This window comes from Tasmannia lanceolata, unplaced genomic scaffold (assembly GCF_043159265.1).
Source record: "Tasmannia lanceolata isolate RefF3 unplaced genomic scaffold, GAP_Taslan_0.1 ptg000067l, whole genome shotgun sequence".
In the NCBI taxonomy this organism is placed as follows: Eukaryota; Viridiplantae; Streptophyta; class Magnoliopsida; order Canellales; family Winteraceae; genus Tasmannia; species Tasmannia lanceolata.
The window spans coordinates 105,001-115,000 of NW_027518744.1; positions in this window are offsets into that span (position 1 = coordinate 105,001).

Here is a 10,000-nt window from a genome sequence, read left to right on the forward strand (position 1 = left end):
TCAGTGCCACGGGAAGTGCCGGAGTCCCGGCATCCGCGGTGCCAAGTCATTGCGCCCTTGGTCTCTGCAGCGGGGCATGCCGGGCACTCCCAACCATTGCAAGCAAGCAAGCAAGCAAGAAAGAAAGTAAGTAAGTAAGTAAGTATTACATATAGGGGCGGGACATGCGGGGAGATCTGCGAAACGTGCATTACGGGGCACACGCGTACCTACCGGGGCATACCGACCCCTATTGGGGCACACGTGTGCATATCGGGGCATACCGGGCCTATCGGGGCACACGCGTACATACCGGGGCATACCGAGCCCTACTGGGGCACACGTGCGCATATCGGGGCGTACCAAGCCTATCGGGGCATACGCATGTATCCCAAGGCATACCGAGTCTATCCGGGCATACGCGTTCATACCGGGGCGTAACGGGCCTATCGGGGCATACTTGGGCATATCCGGGCAAAAAATGCCCAAAACTTGCGCAACCTTGGCAACCGTGGTCCATTCCTCTCTATATGCCTAGCCTTGCCAACCGTGGTCCATTCCTCACTATATGCCATGGCCTTGTGCCCATGGTCTTCCCAAGACAGCGTCCAAGGCCCCCGGAAGGCCAAGGGAGCCCAACCCAGCAATGCCCTGCTATGGCAAGCCAAGGCCAAGCATTCCGGTGCCTATCCGGGCAAAAATGCAATTCCTCTCTATATGCCTAGCCTTGGCAACCGTGGTCCATTCCCCACCATATGCCATGGCCTTGTGCCCATGGTCTTCCCAAGACAGTGTCCAAGGCGCCCGGAAGGCCAAGGGAGCCCAACCCAGCAATGCCCTGCTTTGGCAAGCCAAGGCCAAGCATTCCGGTGCCTAACCTTGGCAACCGTGGTCCTTTCCTCACCATATGCCATGGCCTTGTGCCCATGGTCTTCGCAAGACATCGTCCAAGGCGCCCAAAAGGCCAAGGGAGCCCAACCCAGCAATGCCTTGCTAGGACAAGCCAAGGCCAAGCATTCCGGTGCCTATCCGGGCAAAAACGCCCAAAGCATGCCCATTCCTTAGCCTATCCAGGCAAAAACGCCCAAAATCTGCACATTCTAGTGCCTATCCGGGCAAAAACGCCCACCAGCATGCCACCCTCCTATAGGGTTTGCGCAACCAACCAGCCTAACCACCAGTGGCAACCAAAGGTGCTGTTAGCGACGACTTCTGAAGACGCAACGAGACGCGACGTGTTTGCGCCCAGACGCGACGAGACGATGCGGGATCTGCGCCCAAGAATGCCTAGACCCGTCGACTTGATGCGGGATCAGCTCGCCCAAGCATGCCTAGTGTGCAAGGCCTGTGTGCAAGGCTAGTGTCCAAGGCTAGTGTGCAAGGCTCATGTGGAACGCTAGTGCGCAAGGCTAGTGCCCAAGGCTTGTGTGCCAGGCCCGTGTGCAAGGCTAGTGTCCAGGGCTTGTGTGCATTGCTTGAGTGCAAGGCTTGTGTGCATTGCTCGAGTGCATGGCTTGTGTGCAAGGGTTGTGCGCAAGGCTAGTGTGCGGGGCTTGTGCGCATGGCTAATGTGCACGGCTTGTGTGCATGGCTACCGTGCAAGGCTAGTTTGCATGGCTAGGGTGCAAGGCTCGCATGCGAGGCTAGTGTGCAAGGCTGCGTGCAAGGGAAGCGTGCAGGGCGAGTGTGCGAGGCCACTGTGCACGGCGCCAGCACTAGCGAGCCATCATCCGCGTTGCCATGGCTCGCTTGGCCTTGGCTTGCCAGGCCCCGACACGAGCAATCGCGCATTTTCTTTGCAACCGACCATCAATGCCGCCCAACGGGGCCAGCACGAGCAGTCATCCGCGGTCCCCTGGCCCTGCGCACGTTTGTCTTTGAAACCGAGCATCAATGCCACAGAAAGTGCCGGGGCGCCAGCTGGAGCCATCATCCGACGTGCCATGGCTCGCTTGGCCTTGGCTTGCCGGGCCCCGACACGAGCAATCGCGCATTTTCTTTGCAACCGACCATCAATGCTGCCCAACGGGGCCAGCACGAGCAGTCATCCGCGGTCCCCTGGCCCTGCGCACGTTTGTCTTTGAAACCGAGCATCAATGCCACAGAAAGTGCCGGGGCGCCAGCTGGAGCCATCATCCGACGTGCCATGGCTCTGGTCCCATGGTCTTCGCAACCGAGCATTCGTGACACCCGCGGGGCCAGGACACCAACCCTTCCGACACGAGCATTCGCGCATGTTCTTTGGCCACACAACGGCGCCAGCACGAGCAAAATCATCCGCGGTGCGGTGGCCTTGCACGGCCTTTTGTCTTTGGAACCAACCATCAGTGCCACGGGAAGTGCCGGAGTCCCGGCATCCGCGGTGCCAAGTCATTGCGCCCTTGGTCTCTGCAGCGGGGCATGCCGGGCACTCCCAACCATTGCAAGCAAGCAAGCAAGCAAGAAAGAAAGTAAGTAAGTAAGTAAGTATTACATATAGGGGCGGGACATGCGGGGAGATCTGCGAAACGTGCATTACGGGGCACACGCGTACCTACCGGGGCATACCGACCCCTATTGGGGCACACGTGTGCATATCGGGGCATACCGGGCCTATCGGGGCACACGCGTACATACCGGGGCATACCGAGCCCTACTGGGGCACACGTGCGCATATCGGGGCGTACCAAGCCTATCGGGGCATACGCATGTATCCCAAGGCATACCGAGTCTATCCGGGCATACGCGTTCATACCGGGGCGTAACGGGCCTATCGGGGCATACTTGGGCATATCCGGGCAAAAAATGCCCAAAACTTGCGCAACCTTGGCAACCGTGGTCCATTCCTCTCTATATGCCTAGCCTTGCCAACCGTGGTCCATTCCTCACTATATGCCATGGCCTTGTGCCCATGGTCTTCCCAAGACAGCGTCCAAGGCCCCCGGAAGGCCAAGGGAGCCCAACCCAGCAATGCCCTGCTATGGCAAGCCAAGGCCAAGCATTCCGGTGCCTATCCGGGCAAAAATGCGATTCCTCTCTATATGCCTAGCCTTGGCAACCGTGGTCCATTCCCCACCATATGCCATGGCCTTGTGCCCATGGTCTTCCCAAGACAGTGTCCAAGGCGCCCGGAAGGCCAAGGGAGCCCAACCCAGCAATGCCCTGCTTTGGCAAGCCAAGGCCAAGCATTCCGGTGCCTAACCTTGGCAACCGTGGTCCTTTCCTCACCATATGCCATGGCCTTGTGCCCATGGTCTTCGCAAGACATCGTCCAAGGCGCCCAAAAGGCCAAGGGAGCCCAACCCAGCAATGCCTTGCTAGGACAAGCCAAGGCCAAGCATTCCGGTGCCTATCCGGGCAAAAACGCCCAAAGCATGCCCATTCCTTAGCCTATCCAGGCAAAAACGCCCAAAATCTGCACATTCTAGTGCCTATCCGGGCAAAAACGCCCACCAGCATGCCACCCTCCTATAGGGTTTGCGCAACCAACCAGCCTAACCACCAGTGGCAACCAAAGGTGCTGTTAGCGACGACTTCTGAAGACGCAACGAGACGCGACGTGTTTGCGCCCAGACGCGACGAGACGATACGGGATCTGCGCCCAAGAATGCCTAGACCCGTCGACTTGATGCGGGATCAGCTCGCCCAAGCATGCCTAGTGTGCAAGGCCTGTGTGCAAGGCTAGTGTCCAAGGCTAGTGTGCAAGGCTCATGTGGAACGCTAGTGCGCAAGGCTAGTGCCCAAGGCTTGTGTGCCAGGCCCGTGTGCAAGGCTAGTGTCCAGGGCTTGTGTGCATTGCTTGAGTGCAAGGCTTGTGTGCATTGCTCGAGTGCATGGCTTGTGTGCAAGGGTTGTGCGCAAGGCTAGTGTGCGGGGCTTGTGCGCATGGCTAATGTGCACGGCTTGTGTGCATGGCTACCGTGCAAGGCTAGTTTGCATGGCTAGGGTGCAAGGCTCGCATGCGAGGCTAGTGTGCAAGGCTGCGTGCAAGGGAAGCGTGCAGGGCGAGTGTGCGAGGCCACTGTGCACGGCGCCAGCACTAGCGAGCCATCATCCGCGTTGCCATGGCTCGCTTGGCCTTGGCTTGCCAGGCCCCGACACGAGCAATCGCGCATTTTCTTTGCAACCGACCATCAATGCCGCCCAACGGGGCCAGCACGAGCAGTCATCCGCGGTCCCCTGGCCCTGCGCACGTTTGTCTTTGAAACCGAGCATCAATGCCACAGAAAGTGCCGGGGCGCCAGCTGGAGCCATCATCCGACGTGCCATGGCTCGCTTGGCCTTGGCTTGCCGGGCCCCGACACGAGCAATCGCGCATTTTCTTTGCAACCGACCATCAATGCTGCCCAACGGGGCCAGCACGAGCAGTCATCCGCGGTCCCCTGGCCCTGCGCACGTTTGTCTTTGAAACCGAGCATCAATGCCACAGAAAGTGCCGGGGCGCCAGCTGGAGCCATCATCCGACGTGCCATGGCTCTGGTCCCATGGTCTTCGCAACCGAGCATTCGTGACACCCGCGGGGCCAGGACACCAACCCTTCCGACACGAGCATTCGCGCATGTTCTTTGGCCACACAACGGCGCCAGCACGAGCAAAATCATCCGCGGTGCGGTGGCCTTGCACGGCCTTTTGTCTTTGGAACCAACCATCAGTGCCACGGGAAGTGCCGGAGTCCCGGCATCCGCGGTGCCAAGTCATTGCGCCCTTGGTCTCTGCAGCGGGGCATGCCGGGCACTCCCAACCATTGCAAGCAAGCAAGCAAGCAAGAAAGAAAGTAAGTAAGTAAGTAAGTATTACATATAGGGGCGGGACATGCGGGGAGATCTGCGAAACGTGCATTACGGGGCACACGCGTACCTACCGGGGCATACCGACCCCTATTGGGGCACACGTGTGCATATCGGGGCATACCGGGCCTATCGGGGCACACGCGTACATACCGGGGCATACCGAGCCCTACTGGGGCACACGTGCGCATATCGGGGCATACGCATGTATCCCAAGGCATACCGAGTCTATCCGGGCATACGCGTTCATACCGGGGCGTAACGGGCCTATCGGGGCATACTTGGGCATATCCGGGCAAAAAATGCCCAAAACTTGCGCAACCTTGGCAACCGTGGTCCATTCCTCTCTATATGCCTAGCCTTGCCAACTGTGGTCCATTCCTCACTATATGCCATGGCCTTGTGCCCATGGTCTTCCCAAGACAGCGTCCAAGGCCCCCGGAAGGCCAAGGGAGCCCAACCCAGCAATGCCCTGCTATGGCAAGCCAAGGCCAAGCATTCCGGTGCCTATCCGGGCAAAAATGCAATTCCTCTCTATATGCCTAGCCTTGGCAACCGTGGTCCATTCCCCACCATATGCCATGGCCTTGTGCCCATGGTCTTCCCAAGACAGTGTCCAAGGCGCCCGGAAGGCCAAGGGAGCCCAACCCAGCAATGCCCTGCTTTGGCAAGCCAAGGCCAAGCATTCCGGTGCCTAACCTTGGCAACCGTGGTCCTTTCCTCACCATATGCCATGGCCTTGTGCCCATGGTCTTCGCAAGACATCGTCCAAGGCGCCCAAAAGGCCAAGGGAGCCCAACCCAGCAATGCCTTGCTAGGACAAGCCAAGGCCAAGCATTCCGGTGCCTATCCGGGCAAAAACGCCCAAAGCATGCCCATTCCTTAGCCTATCCAGGCAAAAACGCCCAAAATCTGCACATTCTAGTGCCTATCCGGGCAAAAACGCCCACCAGCATGCCACCCTCCTATAGGGTTTGCGCAACCAACCAGCCTAACCACCAGTGGCAACCAAAGGTGCTGTTAGCGACGACTTCTGAAGACGCAACGAGACGCGACGTGTTTGCGCCCAGACGCGACGAGACGATGCGGGATCTGCGCCCAAGAATGCCTAGACCCGTCGACTTGATGCGGGATCAGCTCGCCCAAGCATGCCTAGTGTGCAAGGCCTGTGTGCAAGGCTAGTGTCCAAGGCTAGTGTGCAAGGCTCATGTGGAACGCTAGTGCGCAAGGCTAGTGCCCAAGGCTTGTGTGCCAGGCCCGTGTGCAAGGCTAGTGTCCAGGGCTTGTGTGCATTGCTTGAGTGCAAGGCTTGTGTGCATTGCTCGAGTGCATGGCTTGTGTGCAAGGGTTGTGCGCAAGGCTAGTGTGCGGGGCTTGTGCGCATGGCTAATGTGCACGGCTTGTGTGCATGGCTACCGTGCAAGGCTAGTTTGCATGGCTAGGGTGCAAGGCTCGCATGCGAGGCTAGTGTGCAAGGCTGCGTGCAAGGGAAGCGTGCAGGGCGAGTGTGCGAGGCCACTGTGCACGGCGCCAGCACTAGCGAGCCATCATCCGCGTTGCCATGGCTCGCTTGGCCTTGGCTTGCCAGGCCCCGACACGAGCAATCGCGCATTTTCTTTGCAACCGACCATCAATGCCGCCCAACGGGGCCAGCACGAGCAGTCATCCGCGGTCCCCTGGCCCTGCGCACGTTTGTCTTTGAAACCGAGCATCAATGCCACAGAAAGTGCCGGGGCGCCAGCTGGAGCCATCATCCGACGTGCCATGGCTCGCTTGGCCTTGGCTTGCCGGGCCCCGACACGAGCAATCGCGCATTTTCTTTGCAACCGACCATCAATGCCGCCCAACGGGGCCAGCACGAGCAGTCATCCGCGGTCCCCTGGCACTGCGCACGTTTGTCTTTGAAACCGAGCATCAATGCCACAGAAAGTGCCGGGGCGCCAGCTGGAGCCATCATCCGACGTGCCATGGCTCTGGTCCCATGGTCTTCGCAACCGAGCATTCGTGACACCCGCGGGGCCAGGACACCAACCCTTCCGACACGAGCATTCGCGCATGTTCTTTGGCCACACAACGGCGCCAGCACGAGCAAAATCATCCGCGGTGCGGTGGCCTTGCACGGCCTTTTGTCTTTGGAACCAACCATCAGTGCCACGGGAAGTGCCGGAGTCCCGGCATCCGCGGTGCCAAGTCATTGCGCCCTTGGTCTCTGCAGCGGGGCATGCCGGGCACTCCCAACCATTGCAAGCAAGCAAGCAAGCAAGAAAGAAAGTAAGTAAGTAAGTAAGTATTACATATAGGGGCGGGACATGCGGGGAGATCTGCGAAACGTGCATTACGGGGCACACGCGTACCTACCGGGGCATACCGACCCCTATTGGGGCACACGTGTGCATATCGGGGCATACCGGGCCTATCGGGGCACACGCGTACATACCGGGGCATACCGAGCCCTACTGGGGCACACGTGCGCATATCGGGGCATACGCATGTATCCCAAGGCATACCGAGTCTATCCGGGCATACGCGTTCATACCGGGGCGTAACGGGCCTATCGGGGCATACTTGGGCATATCCGGGCAAAAAATGCCCAAAACTTGCGCAACCTTGGCAACCGTGGTCCATTCCTCTCTATATGCCTAGCCTTGCCAACCGTGGTCCATTCCTCACTATATGCCATGGCCTTGTGCCCATGGTCTTCCCAAGACAGCGTCCAAGGCCCCCGGAAGGCCAAGGGAGCCCAACCCAGCAATGCCCTGCTATGGCAAGCCAAGGCCAAGCATTCCGGTGCCTATCCGGGCAAAAATGCAATTCCTCTCTATATGCCTAGCCTTGGCAACCGTGGTCCATTCCCCACCATATGCCATGGCCTTGTGCCCATGGTCTTCCCAAGACAGTGTCCAAGGCGCCCGGAAGGCCAAGGGAGCCCAACCCAGCAATGCCCTGCTTTGGCAAGCCAAGGCCAAGCATTCCGGTGCCTAACCTTGGCAACCGTGGTCCTTTCCTCACCATATGCCATGGCCTTGTGCCCATGGTCTTCGCAAGACATCGTCCAAGGCGCCCAAAAGGCCAAGGGAGCCCAACCCAGCAATGCCTTGCTAGGACAAGCCAAGGCCAAGCATTCCGGTGCCTATCCGGGCAAAAACGCCCAAAGCATGCCCATTCCTTAGCCTATCCAGGCAAAAACGCCCAAAATCTGCACATTCTAGTGCCTATCCGGGCAAAAACGCCCACCAGCATGCCACCCTCCTATAGGGTTTGCGCAACCAACCAGCCTAACCACCAGTGGCAACCAAAGGTGCTGTTAGCGACGACTTCTGAAGACGCAACGAGACGCGACGTGTTTGCGCCCAGACGCGACGAGACGATGCGGGATCTGCGCCCAAGAATGCCTAGACCCGTCGACTTGATGCGGGATCAGCTCGCCCAAGCATGCCTAGTGTGCAAGGCCTGTGTGCAAGGCTAGTGTCCAAGGCTAGTGTGCAAGGCTCATGTGGAACGCTAGTGCGCAAGGCTAGTGCCCAAGGCTTGTGTGCCAGGCCCGTGTGCAAGGCTAGTGTCCAGGGCTTGTGTGCATTGCTTGAGTGCAAGGCTTGTGTGCATTGCTCGAGTGCATGGCTTGTGTGCAAGGGTTGTGCGCAAGGCTAGTGTGCGGGGCTTGTGCGCATGGCTAATGTGCACGGCTTGTGTGCATGGCTACCGTGCAAGGCTAGTTTGCATGGCTAGGGTGCAAGGCTCGCATGCGAGGCTAGTGTGCAAGGCTGCGTGCAAGGGAAGCGTGCAGGGCGAGTGTGCGAGGCCACTGTGCACGGCGCCAGCACTAGCGAGCCATCATCCGCGTTGCCATGGCTCGCTTGGCCTTGGCTTGCCAGGCCCCGACACGAGCAATCGCGCATTTTCTTTGCAACCGACCATCAATGCCGCCCAACGGGGCCAGCACGAGCAGTCATCCGCGGTCCCCTGGCCCTGCGCACGTTTGTCTTTGAAACCGAGCATCAATGCCACAGAAAGTGCCGGGGCGCCAGCTGGAGCCATCATCCGACGTGCCATGGCTCGCTTGGCCTTGGCTTGCCGGGCCCCGACACGAGCAATCGCGCATTTTCTTTGCAACCGACCATCAATGCCGCCCAACGGGGCCAGCACGAGCAGTCATCCGCGGTCCCCTGGCACTGCGCACGTTTGTCTTTGAAACCGAGCATCAATGCCACAGAAAGTGCCGGGGCGCCAGCTGGAGCCATCATCCGACGTGCCATGGCTCTGGTCCCATGGTCTTCGCAACCGAGCATTCGTGACACCCGCGGGGCCAGGACACCAACCCTTCCGACACGAGCATTCGCGCATGTTCTTTGGCCACACAACGGCGCCAGCACGAGCAAAATCATCCGCGGTGCGGTGGCCTTGCACGGCCTTTTGTCTTTGGAACCAACCATCAGTGCCACGGGAAGTGCCGGAGTCCCGGCATCCGCGGTGCCAAGTCATTGCGCCCTTGGTCTCTGCAGCGGGGCATGCCGGGCACTCCCAACCATTGCAAGCAAGCAAGCAAGCAAGAAAGAAAGTAAGTAAGTAAGTAAGTATTACATATAGGGGCGGGACATGCGGGGAGATCTGCGAAACGTGCATTACGGGGCACACGCGTACCTACCGGGGCATACCGACCCCTATTGGGGCACACGTGTGCATATCGGGGCATACCGGGCCTATCGGGGCACACGCGTACATACCGGGGCATACCGAGCCCTACTGGGGCACACGTGCGCATATCGGGGCGTACCAAGCCTATCGGGGCATACGCATGTATCCCAAGGCATACCGAGTCTATCCGGGCATACGCGTTCATACCGGGGCGTAACGGGCCTATCGGGGCATACTTGGGCATATCCGGGCAAAAAATGCCCAAAACTTGCGCAACCTTGGCAACCGTGGTCCATTCCTCTCTATATGCCTAGCCTTGCCAACCGTGGTCCATTCCTCACTATATGCCATGGCCTTGTGCCCATGGTCTTCCCAAGACAGCGTCCAAGGCCCCCGGAAGGCCAAGGGAGCCCAACCCAGCAATGCCCTGCTATGGCAAGCCAAGGCCAAGCATTCCGGTGCCTATCCGGGCAAAAATGCGATTCCTCTCTATATGCCTAGCCTTGGCAACCGTGGTCCATTCCCCACCATATGCCATGGCCTTGTGCCCATGGTCTTCCCAAGACAGTGTCCAAGGCGCCCGGAAGGCCAAGGGAGCCCAACCCAGCAATGCCCTGCTTTGG